The following is a 17,901-nucleotide window of genomic DNA, read 5'->3' as shown; positions in this document are numbered from 1 at the left end:
TGCTCGCGCGCTTTACAGCAGTCCCAGCTTGCAGGAGGCACCCACCCCTGTGCAGTCCCCACGTGTTTTGCCTTTAGCTTCCCGGAAATCCTCCACCCCCTTTCCCACTCCTCCTGGAGGTGAACGCCTGCGGGGCTCACACTTAAAGAATCCGAGCCAGGGGTCCTAGAGATGAAAGACAGGGAAGTACAGATAGATTTCCACTGCTCTTTGCTACTATTGGGGGCCCGTTGTTTCCGTTTTCGAGCTGTGGAGTTCCTGCAGGACCCATCGCTGGTGCTCCCTTAGGACGCGTGTTACAAGCATTGTCTGGCAGCCCCCAGGGGCTTGCTGTGTTTTTTTTCTCACAGGGCTCCTAGGGACGTAGTGTCCCAAGGTTCGGTTTTTCTCCTTGAGTTAACCTTGAATATGCCCCTATAAAGGTTCTTGCTTTCCTTTTCAATCCATTATAGGAGTATACGGCAACTCTTCAAGTCTTTCTTAGAAAAGTTGTATCTTCATTCTGTTCAACATCTTTAGTTCCATAAATGAACAACCCAGGGGGTGAAGCTGGTCATTTTATTCGCTCTGAACTTTCCAAATGTCCAGGAGCATTACTAAGCCCTTTTATTTTCATTTTCTTTTTTGAGGGGGTTGCAATGGGTCTTTGTTGCTGCCAGGTCTTTCTGTAGTGGCGGTGAGCAGGGGCTTCTCTTGAGGCTTCTTGTTGAGGCTTCTCTTGTTGTGCAGCCGTGTCTAGGGCACACGGGCTTCAGTAGTTGTGGCACATGGGCTTAGTTGCTCCGTGGCATGTGGAATCTTCCTGGACCAGGGATCGAACCTGTGTCCCCTGCAGCGGCAGGCACATTCTTATCCACTGTGCCACCAGGGAAGACCAGCCAAGCACTTTTAAATTGGCATTTTGTGGAAACATCCTAAGTTCTGTCCCAGCCCTTCCTGATTTTGCCGGCTTTTTTTCCCCCCACATTCCCTCAGTGCATTTGGCACAGAAGGAAATAAATTTGGGCTTATGAATTTGATATACCAAACTTCCTGTGTGCCTTTGGGCAAGTGTTTTCTTATACATCTTCATTTATAAGAGTTTTGGCGTAAAACTTAAGTGAGATAAAGAACAGGCATCAAGTGGAAGCTTAACATGGCAGCCCCATGAGAGTGGCACACACACTTCATTTGTGTATCAGTCAACTGTTGCCACAGTATGCCGTGTAACAGACTATCACAAAAGTCAGTGGCTAAAACAATAATCACTTGTTCTCGCTCACTCCTCTGGAGGTAGGAGCTGCTGTGTTGGGCTCAGCTGGGCCTGATTTCACCCTGTTCGCGGGACCTAGGTCTGCTTCTCAGGTGTCTCGTGCTCTGGCCCAGGATCTAGCTGGAGCTTGTTCTCAAGGTGATGAGAAAACAGCAAAAGGGCTGTTGCGTAAGAGAGTGCAGAATTGTTGAAGTGTGTATTAAAGCATACCATGTCACCTCGTGTCTGTTAACATCCCGTAGGCCAAACCAACCATCAGTGGAATGGAGATGTGTAGTCCATTCATGGTGGGAGAGGGAGGGGAATGAACATTTCTTAAATAAACATCCAACTTCACAGGGTAGGCAAACAACCATAACAAACAATTCCCAAAGGGCCTTAATGCAGTAAAAGTTTATTCCCCATTCACACAGCAACATTTTATGCTCTTTCTGTTCAGATCGTGTTCCTCCTTGTAGTGACTCGTACTCAGGCTTCTTCTCTCTCATTCCAGGCTCCTCCCCTAGGTCCTGGATGTTTATTCCATCCAGGCAGTGGATGGGAAAAGGGAAAAGAGAGGACTGCACTGGAGTTTTTAGGGATCAGGCTTGGAAGTGCTGCTTAGTCATGTCCAACTCTTTGCGACCACTGTGGACTAGCCCTCCAGGCTCCTCTGACCATGGGATTTTCCAGGCAAGAATACTGGGATGAGTTACCATTTCCTTTGCCAGGGGATCTTCCCGACCCAGGGATCAAACCCACATCTCCTGTGATTCCTGCATTAGCAGATGGTTTCTTTACCACTGAGCCACCAGTGAAGCGTATTCCAGGCTTGGAAGTAGTTTCCATCAGTTCTGCCCTCATCTCTTTGGCCAGGACTCAGTCACATGATGTCACCTAAATGCAAGGGAGGCTGGGAAATGTAGTCAAGCTATGTGCCCAGGAGTAAAAGACTTGGGAGCAGACTCTGCCATATATGATGGATTTGCCAAACTTCAGCATGAAAATATCCAGACATCCAGAGATGTCGACTCTTTGGAGGGTCTTGGTGGCACTGATTCCTTTTCAGATGCGATGCCAAGTGTTATTTAGGTATTACCTTCCTGGGCCCCACCTTTGGCCTGTGAAGGTGTCCTAATTTGGTCCCATGGTGAAGTACAATCCCAACTTCCTTTTATTTGGGAAACAAAGGAATCTATTTCTTCTGGTTACAGTTGTGGAGATGCATGTTTCAAACATGGCAGGATTTCCAAACTAAGGATCTCTGAGTAAACTTGCAGACATTCTTTTTTGTTTTGTTTTGTGTGCTGGGTAGCATGTGGGATCTTAGTTTCTTGACCAGGGGTTGAACCTGCATCCCCTGCAGCAGAAGCACAGAATCTTAATCATTGGACCTCCAGGGAAGGCCCCACATTCTTTATTTTCACTTATTCAGTTCTGTGGCTCATCTCTAAGAAAGCAGTGAGCCTCTTAGGCATTTGTTTCTTAAAAACAAAGGTCAAACCTTTGTTTGTTTAATTCAGCCCTATTGGCGGTGGTTTTAAACATCTGCATGTTTTTTTTGACACTTGTCCCTCCAATTCCTGAGTATAGACTATCCTTGGTGACTTTATTCTAGAGAATAAGATTCCAGAAATTATGCTTTTCCACTTAGGAGCCACACAGCTCTGCCTGACTCTCAGGGTGCCTCCACACTCTGAGAAAACTAAGCACCTTTAAGGGTAGGTCACTTGCAGGCTTTCTAGCCACAAGCCACAGCTGAGGTCTGAGCCAGCATCCACCACCAAGCACGCAAGTCCATGAGGTAATGCAGAGAGGAGCACACAAGCTGTCTCAGGTCCCATTGCAAGTTCATGAGTAAAATACATGTTGCAGTTTTTATAAGTCACTAAAGTCTTGGGAATTTTTGTTCTGTGGCACCACAATTCATTTCCCCATGAGATAGAAAAAAGAGTTCCTTGGACTGCAAGGACATCAAACCAGTTAATCCTACAGGAAATCAATCATGAATATTTATTGGAAGGACTGATGCTGAAGCTGAAGCTCCAATACTTTGGCCACCTGAGGCAAAGAGCTGACTCATTAGAAAAGACCCTGATGCTGGGAAAGATTGAAGGCAGGAGGAGAAGGGGATGACAGAGGATGGGATGGTTGGATGTCATCACCAACTTGATGGACATGAGTTTGAGCAAGCTCCAGGAGATGGTGAAGGACAGAGAAGCCTGGGGTGCTACAGTCCATAGGGTTGCGAAGAGTGTCACAACTGAGTGACTGAACAATAACAGCGACAGAAAAATCATAACTTAGGGATGCCAGGGTCTTTGGTCTTATTGGGGGATTTTCCCTTAAATATCTTCCATAATACTTACACACATACTTTTCAACAAGGGTTTATCAGTGTCCATGGGGTTCTGGCAATGTTCTGGGTGTGGAAGGTAGAAAGATGACGAGACTCTTACTAATGTCTAGTGTAGAAACTGAATAACTCTGAATCAGTCAACAAGCTGTGGCACGTGCCCTGTGTTTCCTTATGTCTTGGGGCTTCATTTGTCTGACAACATATCAGCCTGCTGCTTGGAGCAGATTTTATTCTGTTCACAGATGGTATAGAGAAAGCAGAACCACTCAGCTCCAATTGTATTTCTATTGAGAAGGAAGAGCTGGAAATTGAAGCACTGATAAGGACAGAAGGGAGTCTTTTCTTCTTTTTATGAGATCTTAGTCCCCTGACTAAGGGATTGAACCCAGGCCCTGCTGCAATGGAAGTGCAGAGGCTTAACACTGGACCCCCAGGGAAGTCCCCCAAAGGGAGTCTTGATGACTATCAATTTGTTGGGGGGCTGGGAGAAGCCTTTGGAGATTTACCGGGGGACTCCAGCCCTCAGACCTGGCCATTGTGACTTCATTTTTAGGGACTTGAATGGAAATGTAGATAGAATGCTGACTATATTATTAATAGGGAGGATGAAACACTGTAAACACCAAAGCAAGCAGGAGAAATGGACGAAATATGATGACATTGGGCCCACAGGACGGACACAGAGCCTTCTCAGCCTGACCATTAACCCTGCAAGGACAGGGAGACATGAGTAACAGGATTAACTCTCAAGTGGCAAGGAGATTTGTGGCAGTGTGAACAGGAAGAACGAATTCAGTCCAGGTTTCCTTGAATATAAGGAAGACATCTGCACCTCCTTTGTTCACTCCTGGCTGAAATGCTCACGTGAGATGTTCCTCCTGGTCTAGGTGTTCACATTGTGCCCTTTCTCTTTTCATGAAGAAAGCTGCTTGAGTGTCCTTGCCTCAGAGAATTCTCCTTGACCATTCCTATCATTCCCTAAATTTAACCTTGTTTCATTTTTCTTCTTAAAATCTGATAAAAGTTTATATTCAGGTATGGGGAAGTCATTCTGGCTTACACATGCGTTAAGTTGAATTTTATGCTAATTCCAGTAGCCTATTTGTGGCCTATCAAACATACATTGTGTGTGTGTTAGTTGCTCAGTCATGTCTGAGTCTATGCAACCTCAGGGACTATATTCCGCCAGGGTCCTCTGCCCCTGGAATTCTCCAGGCAATGATACTGGAGTGGGTTGCCATTCCCTTTTCCATCAAACACACATTCTACATCTTTTTAAAAAATATTTTAATTTATTTATTCATTTGACTGCGCTGGGTCTTAGTTGCTGCACACAGGATCTTTGGTTGCCACCTTCGGGATCTAGTGCCCTGACCAGGGATCAAACCCAGGCCCCCTGTGTTGGGAGTGCGGAGTCTTAGCTACTGGACCACCAGGGAAGTCCCTACATCTGTTTTAATCATTGAAGAAAAGGGTGCATTGATGGGAAATAAAGAATGCCCGTATTAAAAATACAGATGAAATATTTTCCTTCCCAGGATACCAGTGTTGGTACTTCTTCAATGAAAAGATTCCCTTCCCAGGTGTCAAGGCCATACTGACTTACTGTGCATGTGCTGATTTTTTGTTTGTTTAAATCTTGAAGGAATGTATACCTGACTTGTTTAGTGGTCTTTGTTGTGACAAGAAATAAAACTGTGCTGAAAACCATGCTTCTCTGGAGTAGTTCCTTGGAGTTATCTGAGAGGCTGTCTTCTGGGTTATAGTCCACAGTTTGGCTCAATAAAACTCTTTTCTATTCCTATTACAGGTTGTTTATTGATTATTTCGTCAACTAATCTATCTCTGCTGCTGCTGCTAAGTCGCTTCAGTTGTGTCTGACTCTGTGCGACCCCATGGACTGCAGCCTACCAGGCTTCTCAGTCCATAGGATTCTCCAGGCAAGAACACTGGAGTGGGTTGCCATTTCCTTCTCCAATGCATGAAAGTGAAAAGTGAAAGTGAAGTCGCTTAGTCGTGTTCAACTCTTCTCGACCCCATGGACTGCAGCCTACCAGGCTCCTCCGTCCATGGGATTTTCTGGGCAAGAGTACCGGAGTGGGGTGCCATTGCCTTCTCCGAATCTATCTCTACCAAACATATATTCATCTCTTTGTTTTTGTCTGTCTCCCACACTAGGAAATGGGAGACCTCATGTGTCTCATTTACCACCAGCACCAAATACAATGCCTGATATATAGTAAGTGCTCAATCAATATTCCTGGAATACATGCATAAAATTCTTAACCAAAATGCAATAAGCTACTTTGGGGATAGTGATGAATGTCTCCCTGTCACTGGAGACATTCAATGAGAAGTGGATAGCCAGGGGTGTGAACTGTGATAGGGACGATTCAGACCCTGGGCTCGAGTAGGTTCACTAAAGTACAATGAGTACAACTGCTTCTCCCTAGGTGACCGCCCTGGTCCCTTTCAAGCTGTTTTTCCAGTTGTGAAACAAACTTCCTTTTGGCTGTCAGTTCTGGCAGCCTGAAAATAGCTGTGTGACTCTCACACCATGGAGGTTGAGGAAGCAAAGAAATCAACAAGTTGTGTTTGTGTTTTCCATACCATCAAAACACTGTTTATCTTTGTAGCTCATGGAGTTTAAGGACTCCCCAAGATAAAACTGTGAAGAAAGCAAAGTGGGCCTTTGAGGTTCAGCCTCAGTAATGATTGTCCTGCTCTGGAGACATGTGAATGAACCCCTAAATCAAGCTTGGCAGTTGCTGAGATCACCCACGTGGCTAACAGTCACAGTGTGGGTGAGGATGTTATTGTTTCAGTTTTCACCTCTGCTGTTAGAATAGCAATAATAAAACCAATCTTTTTGAGCTGTTGTCATATTCCAGGCCCTGTGAAAAAAATTTCATGTATTGTGTCACTAAAACCTAAGCAAAGCAGTGTGAAATGGCATTATTTTGATCCACTCTGCTTTACAGGGTAGGCTCTGAGGCTTGGTCAAGGTCATACAACCAGTAACTGGCATGGCTAGAGCTTGAATCCAGTTCTACCTGATTGTAAACCCTGAGCTTTTAACCATGACACCACCCTTGCCTGGACTTGGCAGCAGGGTTTGCAAACTGGATCCATATGGATTATATATTTTATTTGGTCACATTAAAGTTAACAAAAAACTTCAGCAGGTACTCAAATATTGGAAGATTTCCAAGTTGAAGATCCAGCAACTCTGGATCTATATTTTTTTTCTCACGTAGCACCATGATTAGCAGCCTCCCCTTGAAATGGGGTATGTCTGCTTCCCTTTACTGGTTTCTCTACCACCCCGTAATGTCTTTGCAGCATGGAGACCAGTGTTAGTTGCCATTTATTATATATGTATGGGTGTTTTACTTATAGTAGATAAATATTTCTTGTCCCCAGATCTCTATTTGTGGACATTTGCCTTCAAGATAGCCCCTAATGGTCCTACTTCTTGTTCCCACTCTTGTGTCATCCCCTCCTCTATTGTACCAGGATTTGTCTGTGTGACCAATAACATATGGTAGAGAAGATAATATGTCACTTCTTTCTCTTTTTAAAAAATTGTTATTTTTTGGCTGTGCCTCCCAGTGTGCCAGATCTTAGTTCCCTGACCAGGGATCGAATCTGTATCTCCTGCAGTGGTAGCACAGAGTCTTAACCACTGAACTTCCAGGAAAGTCCCATATGCCATTTCTGAGATTATGTTATAAAAGATGAACTTCTAATTTGATGCCTGGCTTTCTTGCTCTTTCTTTTCTATCTCTCCTTCTTGGGAAAGCCAGCTGCCATGTTGGAAACAGTCCTATGGAGATGCCCATGTGGTGAGGAGCTCAAGTCTCATCAACAGTCAGTGATTCGCTAAGGCTTGTCAACTAGTCAGCTTAGGAGTCGATTGCCTGGCAGCTTTTGAGCCTTCAGAAGGCTGCAGCTTTGACCAATAATCCAACTGCAACGTCCTGGGAGATCCTGAGTGAGAACCACCCAACTAAACCATTCCTAGAAACCATTAGATGATAAATGTTGTTGTATGTTGCTATGATTTGGAGCAATTTGTTACTGGGCAACAGAAAAACTAATTCACTCTCAAAAGTGGTGAGAGCACATAGATCAAGAGTGTCATGTGGTTAAAAAAATTAAAATTAAGAAAGAGCACATGTATCTGTAGAAGTAAAGGATATTTATATTGTTATGAAACCTACTGTAGTAAGAACTGTGACTGATATATGGGGAAGAGGAGTGATGACGATCTTAACCAGGCCTGTCTTACTTCTTCATACTGGCTGCCTGGCTCTTTCTAGATCTTTGAGTCTCCAAGCTTGCTGTAGGGCAGTTGTTTCAAACTAGTTTTGACCTTGATGATCACCCTCCCATCTCCCAAGAAGTACATTAAGTACATTTCACATGGTGACCCAGGACTCACAAGAGCACACAGATGAAATAAAAGTTTCACCAGAACAATACTTCTACTATGAGTGCCCTCTTTCTCTGACTCTTTTTCATTTTAAAAAACTTTTACTTTGGAATAACTATAGACTCATAGAAAGTTGCAAAAACAGTACACTGAAGTCCTCTGTGTACTTGATGGTAACATCTTATACAACTGCAATGCTGTATCAAACCCAGGACACTGACATGCTTGTGATTTACAGACCTCTTCCAGATTTTACCCTGGTGGCTCAGATGGTAAAGTGTCTGCTTGCAATGAGGGAGACCAGAGTTCTATCCCTGGGTTGGGAAGATCCCCTGGAGAAGGAAATGGCAGCCCACTCCAGTACTCTTGCCTGGTAAATCCCATGCACAGAGGAGCCTGATAGGCTACATTCCATGGGTTCACAAAGAGTTGGAAATGACTGAGTGACTTCACTTTCACTTTCGAGATTTTACCAATAATTAAATGCACTCTGCTGTGTGTAGGTCTATGCAATTTTGTCACATGCATAGATGTGCACAACCACCTCAATCCAGATACAGACATATTCCATCACCACAAAGGGAATTTCTGGTGCTACTTTTACTTGCTCCTTGGAAGGAAAGTTATGACAAACCTAGACAGCATTTAAAAAGCAGACGTTACTATGCCTACAAGGGTCTGTATAATCAAATCTATGGTTTTTCTGATAGTCGTGTGCCAATGTGAGAGCTGGATGGTAAAAAAGGCTGAACGCCGAAGAACTGATGCTTTTGAATTGTCCTACTGGAGAAAAGTCTTGAGAGTCCCTTGAACTGCAAGGAGATCAAATCGGTCAATCCTAGAGGAAATCAACCTGAATATTAATTAGAAAGACTGTATATTGTCACGCTGCTTATTTAACTTATATGCAGAGTACATCATGAGAAACGCTGGGCTGGATGAAGCACAAGCTGGAACCAAGATTGCTGGGAGAAATATCAATAACCTCATATATGCAGATGACACCACCCTTATGGCAGAAAGTGAAGAAGAACTGAAGAGCCTCTTGATGAAGGTGAAAGAGGAGAGTGAGACAGTTGGCTTAAAGCTCAGCATTCAGAAAACTAAGATCATGGCATCTGGTCCCATCACTTCATGGCAAATAGATGGGGAAACAGTGGAAATAGTGACTGACTTTATATTTTTGGGCTCCAAAATCACTGCAGATGGTGACTGCAGTCATGAAATTAAACGATGCTTACTCCTTGGAAGGAACGTTATGACCAACCTAGACAGCATATTGGAGAAGGCAATGGCACCCCACTCCAGTACTCTTGCCTGGAAAATCCCATGGATGGAGGAGCCTGGTGGACTGCAGTCCATGGGGTCTCAAAGAGTCGGACACGACTGAGCGACTTCACTTTCACTTTTCACTTTCATGCACTGGAGAAGGAAATGGCAACCCACTCCAGTGTTCTTGCCTGGAGAATCCTATGGACTGAGAAGCCTGGTAGGCTGCAGTCCATGGGGTCGCTAAGAGTCGGATGCGACTGAGCGACTTCATTTTTCACTTTTATGCATTGGAGAAGGAAATGGCAACCTACTCCAGTGTTCTTGCCTGGAGAATCCCAGGGACAGGGGAGCCTGGTGGGCTGCCGTCCATGGGGTTGCACAGAGTCGGACACGACTGAAGCGACTTAGCAGCAGCAGACAGCATACTAAAAAGCAGAGACGTTACTCTGCCAACAAAGGTCCATCTAGTCAAGGCTATGGTTGTTCCAGTAGTCATGTATGGATGTGAGAGTTGGACTATAAAGAAAGCTGAGTGCCAAAGAATTGATGCTTTTGAACTGTGGTGTTGGAGAAGACTCTTGAGAGTCCCTTGGACTGCAAGGAGATCCAACCAGTCTCTCCTAAAGGAGATCAGTCCTAAGTGTTCATTGGGAAGACTGATGTTGAAGCTGAAACTCCAATACTTTGGCCATCTGATGCGAAGAGCTGACTCATTTGAAAAGACCCTGATGCTGGGAAAGATTGAGGGCAGGAGGAGAAGGGGACAACAGAGGATGAGATGGTTGGATGGCATCATCGACTTGATGGACATGAGTTTGGGTAAACTCTGGGAGTTGGTGATGGACAGGGAGGCCTGGCATGCTGCGATTCCTGGGGTCGCAAAGAGTAGGACACGACTGAGCGACTGAACTGAACTGAACTGAAGATTCTACAATATTATATGGATGAATCATATAGTATTTAATTAATACACATTGGTTTACATTTACATTGTTTTCAGTAGTTTGCTACTACAAACTACTACCTTAATGTTTGCAGATCCCAGGCCAGAATATAAATGGAGACTCACATGCCACGTGTTTAAATATTTAATTTATTAAGCAAACTAGCATACTGATAAAGAAAATATATTTTATCCTCCTGCATAAGAAATTCAATTTCATAATATAATTTAGAAAATGGATAATTGAATTTGAAAAATATTATGCAGATTATGGGCATTCTATTCATAAACTGGGGACATTTAAAAGAAGACCACAATTAAGATATACTAATAAAAACATTTCTAATAAATCACTGGAAATTTATTCCACAAGTTTTTCTTCTGTTCTCACTTAAGCATAATTAGTAATTGTGTTGGTATCAAGAGTTTTACATAACTTGTGTTCCAAAGATAGTAATTAATATATTTATATATTATAAATATACAAGTAATATAATTATATATTATATACATATGTATACAAATATATAAGTAATATAATAATTTAATATAAGTAATATAATTATATTCAAAGTATACAAAATTTAAACATACAGGTGATTTTCCTTATTCAGGGAAGTTTTGTACCATAAAGTCGCTGCCAATGCTGAATTGGTGAATATCAAATATCCAAGAGATAGTCAGTTTCCTGTAAACATGTGGTCAGAGCATTTTCATCAGCTGATCCATATGTAAGCTTGTTTTATGTGTGTTTCTGTTGAAAGACACCTTATTTAGGATGTACTGTTGATTCATTAACATTGAATGCACACAGCCAACAGCATAAAATGCCTGTACAAAACTTACGTAACAAGTGCATTTTTGTCTGTAAAGCATGTCACAATCTTATTCTCAAGAACACTAGACAGCACTTCATCACTCTAGCTGGGCCATTTTAAATAGTGAAATCACCAACAAAAATGAGAAAAATGAGGTACTAAATAGACTGCAAGAAGAATACTTATTTATAGTATAAGAGCTGAAATAAGAAGGCAGAGTGTTGCCTTGTGTGGCCTCCTCTGGGCAACATGTACCTTGGGAGCTCAAATATTCCAGCATTCTGTGTGTGTCTTAAAGTGACTACAAAATCACTGTGAGGTTGATTTGGGGGTTAAAAATGAACTTTAGCAAGTACATAATTTTCAACTATGGTGTCCATGAATAATGAGGACCAACTTTATTTTAATAAAAAATGTGAATTCAATAGGTAAACAACAACAAAAAGTTCATTCATGTTTTAAATATTTTCTTTTAGAATATTAACATTAGTATTCTAAAGCAAAATACAAATAATTATTAACAAATTTCAAAGTCACGTTAGCATTTTTAAAAATAATATTTTTGTAGGCATAATTGAATTCAATAAAGAATTTCATAAAAATGAAACTATTTGCATTTATGGCATTCAAAGTCAATCTCGCGGCCATTAGAAAGAATCTGTATTTTGCTTCATAAGTATTATGTCTGGACCTACACATGCACAAATTAAAGAATAATATCAGCTGTTCATTACTACAAAATATTCCTTAGCTGTCACATGCAGCTGTTGGGAATACTGTGCTAATCTGTGAGCAATGCCTGCAGCTGCAGGAATTCCTGTGCTAATTTTTGGAGGCGCAGACTGGAACAGGAAAAGTAGCAAGATAATGGGCGCGGGATACTCCTGGGAATCATCGTTAAGCAAGAATCTATGAGAGAAAAAGTTTGAGTGACAGAAGTGCTCGGGTAAGTGCCTCTATCATTCCAGTCATCCCTAAACACAATAGCACATCATCTTCGGTGCTGTCAGCAGCACAGCCCACAAAGCTCCCTGGCACTGAGATGCGGTCACCCTTTGCTTCCGGCACTTAGAGCCAAGGAAGCCTGTGCTGGGTCTGTTGGTGCTTGTGTGTGGAGTGTGCGTGTGTGCTAAGTGGCTTCAGTCGTGTCCGACTCTTTGAGATGTCACGGACCGTAGCCCCCAAGGCTCCTCTATTCATGGGATTCTCCAGCCAAGAATACTGGAGTGGGTTGCCATGCCTTCCCCCAGGGGATCTTCCCCACCAGGGATCGAACCTGGGTCTCCTACATTGCAGGCGAAATTCTTTACCTTCTGAGCCACCAGGGAAGCCCTGTGTGTGGAGGGACTTCTGCTAAGTGCCAGCACCCCTTGCCTGGGTCTATGGAAAGGACCATCAGAAAGGATGCTGCGAATGATTTAAAGCAAACAAAACCCTCGCAAGCTTCTGTGAAGGATACATTCTCTCGGCTTCTTGGAATCATTGTTGTAGTTGTCACCGATTTTCATTCATTTCTAATTTCTTTTTAATTTGCATAATTACTAGAAAACTGGCCCCTTCTGGATACTCGTTTTTTTTTTTACCCTCCTACTTACGGAACATGCAAAATTTCTATTTTCTTTTTAGCTGATTTGCTCATTTGAAAATTCATATTCTTTTTCTGTCTCTTTTATGCAGTGTGTTCCTCTTTGGCTTGGAGCCAAATTTAACAGCTTCCTCCCAGTGAAGCCTTACCAAAAGCTAATTACAAGCTTACTGGGAAGGGAGTAACAATTTAGAACAGGCAAGTAGAGAAAAAGGTTTTATTTATTATCTTTGTACCTCCAGAAAGGAAAGCGGCAAATGTGTGCTTTGAGGTTGTTTTTGTTCAGTTGCTAAGTTGTGTTCGACCGTTTGTGACCCCATGAACTACAGCACACCAGGCTTCCCTGTCCTTCAGTATCTCCAGGAGTTGGCTCAAACTCATGTCCATTGAGTCAGTGTTGCCATCCAACCATCTCACCCTCTGACGCCCCCTTCTCCTCCTGCCCTCAATCTTTCCATCAAGGTATTTTCCAATGAGTTGGCTCTTCGCATCAGGTGACCAAAGTATTGGAACTTCAGCTTCAGCATCATCCTTCCAACGAATATTCAGGACTGATTTCCTTTAGGATTGGCTGGTTTGATCTCCTTGAAGTCCAAGGGACTATCAGGAGTCTTCTCCAGCAGCACAATTCAAAAGCATCAGTTCTTATGCACTCGGCCTTCTTTAGGATCGAGCTCTTACATCTGTACATGAATTTCAGGTAAAACTCCTCTTTTCTAATAAAGCACCTCAGACAGCACGTGAGGTCAGGAGACCTTGGTCCCAGTGGTGGTACCATTACCTACTAACCCTGGGCTCTGGGCCAGTCACTTCATTCTCTGAGCTTCAATTTTCTCATCTAAGAAATGAAGATAGTAATTGAGCTGTCATGAGGATCAGGGAGATCAAGTATGTGAAAGAATATTATAGGTGAGATGTACTATATGAAAGGGAGTGGTTCAACTGCTTTAGTTCATTTTTATCATTTTCCCCACACTAGGCTAATTACTTCTCTGCAGCATTTTCTGAGCTACTTTCAGTATTATTCTATTTGCATCGTTCCATGTGGCCCAATAAATGCTCCCAAGCTGAATATGAATTCTTCACAAGAGGTTTCTGGACATGTTAAAGGGACAGGGTCATTTTGGGCATAGTGATGATGGGTGGAATAAACTGTCAGAGTCCTGAAATTAAGGTCAGATGATATCTGGAATTGATGGGAAAATGTTTAAGGAAGTTATGGGAGAGTTCCAATATAGAAATGGTAGGGGAAACGGGAACGGGAACTCACCCATTGTGTTTGTTTGCTAGGGCTGCCGTAACAGAACACCCGAGGCTGTGTCTTAAACAACAAAAATCCATTTTCTCACAGTGTGCATGCTGGAAGTCCAAAGTCAGGGTGTGACTAGGTTTGGCTTCCTCAAAGGCCTCTTTCCTGGCTTGTAGACGGCTGCCTTCTCACTGTACCCTAACAATGGTTGTCCTCTGAGCATGTCCATCCATGATGTCTCTCTGGGTATCCATATTCCTCCTTATAAGGGCACCAGTCAGACTAGATTTGAGCCCTATCCTAATAACCTCATTTTAATTTAATCATCTCTTTTAAGGCCTTATATTCAAGCAGGGTTATATTCTGAGGTGCTGGGGATTAGGACTTCCAGCATAACGAATTTGGGGAGGAGACACATTCAGTCCATAATGCCCATCAACATTTAAATCACATGCTAATACAGCTGCCAGGTTTGGTCCAGGACAGGAACTCTGACTCCTAGCTCTCTGTCAACTGAAGCAAACATACCAATTTTGGTCCACGAAGCATAGGCCAATACATGCTGTGAGTGGTTGAGGAAACCAGGGAGCCCTCACCTGAGAATCTGGGTGTCACTTGCCCTGGCTCATGCTTTCATTTGCTCGTGTATTTATTCAACAAGCATTTCCTAGTGCCCATCAGGTGCTGGGCAACAGACAGGGTGCAGGCATCTTGACCTCTAACCTTGATATGTTCATGGTCTGTAATGGGAAATAGACACATAAATAAATGGATGTGATGACATGTGATGGATATAACAGAACAACTCTACAAGATTCAGTGGTGACATGGGCTGATCCACATGCCTGTGGACATTTGAGCTGAGTCTTAAGGAGGGTGTAATGCCACCAATAATAACTGCTATTTATGCAATCTTTTCTATGTGGCCAACTTGGTGTTTTAAGTTTTAATTATGTTATCTCAATAATAATCATCTCAACCACAGTTACTACTGGGTTGTTGAGTCCTTATGACTACCCTGGGGCAAGTATTATTACCTTCATTTTACTAATGAGGAAACAAAGATCTAGGGAGTTTGTTAGGGACTGAATGTTTATGCCCCCTCAGAATACATATGTTGAAGCCTATAACCTAGAGCATTGATATTAGGAGGTGGGGCTGTTGGGAGGGAATTAGGTTTAGACGAGGCCATGAGGGTGGTGACCTCATGATGGAATTAGTGCTCTAATCTAAGAAAAGGGTAAGCGTGTGCTCAATTGTGTCGTCTCATGGATTGGAGACCCCGTAGACTGTAGCCCTCCTGGCTCCTCTGTTTATGGAATTTTCCAGGCAAGAATACTGGAGAAGGTTGCCATACCCTCCTCCAGGGGATCTTCCTGACCGAGGGATTGAACCTGCTTCTCCTGCATCTCCTGCATTGGCAGGTGGATTTTTTTTTTTTTTTTTTAACCACTGAGACACCTGGAAAGTCCCCATCTAAGAAAAGAAGGAAACATGAAAACTTCCCCCCTCTGTCTGCATGTGCAGGGAGGAAAGGCCATGTGGGCACCAGTAAGAACGTGGCTGTCTGTAAGCCAGGAAGGGGCTCCCACCAAGAGCTGAAATGGCTGGTCCCTTGATTCTAAACTTCTCAGCCTCCAGAGCTGTGAGAGATAAATAACTTTTATTTAAGCTACCCAGTCTACCGTGTTTTGTTATGACAGAGCAAGCTAAGATAGAACCAAAGGAACAAGCCCAGGCTCTCCCGGTCCTAAGTGATAGAGCAGCGATCTGAATCTATGTTGATATAAATCTCAACAGAATTTAGGCAGAGGGGAGCAAGGAAAGAGGCAGTGAGGGATGGAAGAGGCTGTCTAGGTAAGAGATCAAGAGGCGCTGACTCACAGAGTGGGGATGGGGATAAAAAAAACTGAAGAATCTGAGAGTTGATCACCACAGAAGATATGCAGTGGTGGGTGTGATATGTTAGTGTTGGTCACTTCAGTTGTGTCTGACTCTGTGCAGACCCCATGGACTGTAGCCCACCAGGCTCCTCTATCCATGGAATTCTCCAGGCAAAGAGAGGTTTCTAGCTGGTTCAGGTGACTTAGCGACGGTAACAGAAATAACTAAAACTGTGTGTTAGGCTCTGTGCTAAATGTCCCTCCCTGTGTGTCCAAGCCTCACCCATCTTGATTATTTTTTCATAAAATGTATCATACCATGTGAATTACAAATGGGTGTATATGTGTAGATACATAGTTAATAAATAGCCAAGACTATAGCCTAATCAAGAATCAAGGTGACACATTCAAAAAACCCATCACAGGGACCCTGATGGTCCAGTAGTTAGAACTTGGTGCTTTCACAGCTGTGGCCTAGGTTCAGTCTATGGTAGGGGAACTGAGATCTCATAAACCATGCAGCAGTTTCCAAAAAAAAAAAGACATCATGGAAATTAGGCAATCTGGCCTTAGAGAGCACCTAGTCCATGGGGTCACTAAGAGTCAGACACGACTGAACGACTTCACTTTCACTTTTCACTTTCATGCATTGGAGAAGGAAATGGCAACCCACTCTAGTGTTCTTGGCAGCAGCAGTTCCCTTTACCTGCATGATCAGCTCAGCGAGTGTAGAGGTCCAAGAATGCCCCAGGGCCTCAGGGAGAAATGTAGAAGTTCCCTGAGGGATTGACTGATACGTTTGCAGAGATGAGGGTATCACTACGTCAGGGGTGAACTGACCCCATAAAGAGGGCCCCAGGGAAGGTTGCCCAAGCCAGAGATGAAAGTAAAGCGGCCTTCAGATTTCAGGTAATGTGCAAGTCAGGAGATCAGCCAGGGAAAAAGGCTCTGGGCTGCACCAGCGGCAGATGCTTCAGGTGAACCTCTGGCTCTTGGACCTGCTTGGGGAGGAGGGAAAAAGAAAGAATGACCCAACGTTGAGCATTTTCCCTGGCAGGTGGGGGTGTGGGGGGTTGAATGAAGTCCTAGAAGATTGCTTGGATCAGGAAGAGACTGAATTACCTTTAATTGGCTCAGCTCCTCAGGCCTCCCAGAGAAATAAAGCAAGCTGCATCCCCCTCTCCTCAAATGTGCTTTGCATCTTCCTCAGACACATAGTGTGTAAACATCTCTCCCGTTTGCTTTGTCTTTCTTGTGGCTTAGCTGGAAAGAATCTGCCTGCAATGCAGGGGACCTAGTTTAGACCCCTGGGTTGGGAAGATCCCCTGGAGAAAGGAGTGGCTACCCAGTCCAGTATCCTGGCCTGGAGAATTTCATGGACTGTATAGTCCATGGGGTCGCAGAGTCGGACATGCCTGAATGACTTTCACTTTCACTCTCCTGTCCCGATATCTGTGTTTTCTGTGAATAAGGTGTAGCAGTCCTTACTGTCCCAATAGGATGACTCTTCGGATGACTGTATTAATAATGCTTTTTATTTATTTTATTTAAAAATTTATTTCTTTATTTTTCACTGTAATGGGTCTTCATTGCTGTGAAGGCTTTTCTCTAGTTGCAGTGAGAAGGGGCTCTTCTCTACTGGTTTTGTGTGGGATTCTCCTTGCAGTGGCTTCTTATTGTTGAGCACGGTCTCTATAGCAGGTGAGCTTCAGTAGTTGTGGCTCCTGGGCTCAATAGCTATGTGGTGCACGGGCTTAGCTGTTCTGAAGCACATGGGATCTTCCCAGATCAGGGATCAAACCTGTGTCTCCTGCTTTGGCAGGTGGATTCTTTACCACTGAGCCACTAGGGCTCAGGGCTGTAATGCTTTTTAGAGACAAGTAGTATTGCAAATCGGGTTTCCGGGCAAGTAGACTCTGAGATGGTTTAAGGTGCAGGATGTTTGTCAAGGAGTGCCCTAGGATTACCTCCTGTGGAAGGGGAGGAAGGAAGTGAGACTGGGCAAAGGGAAGAGAGCTAAGATGGCTTCAGTCCCCCTTCGGGGCTCTGGAACTAGGGTTGTCCCAAAAGGGGCTGAGCAGGTGCCCTCTGCTGCTCAGGCAATACTGAAGGGCCTGACCCAAATC

This window comes from Bos grunniens, chromosome 11 (genome assembly GCF_055505025.1).
Source record: "Bos grunniens cultivar Pamir isolate PY7600 chromosome 11, Bosgru_T2T1.0, whole genome shotgun sequence".
Classification (NCBI taxonomy): domain Eukaryota; kingdom Metazoa; phylum Chordata; class Mammalia; order Artiodactyla; family Bovidae; genus Bos; species Bos grunniens.
Note: the sequence above shows the minus strand (reverse complement) of the source record.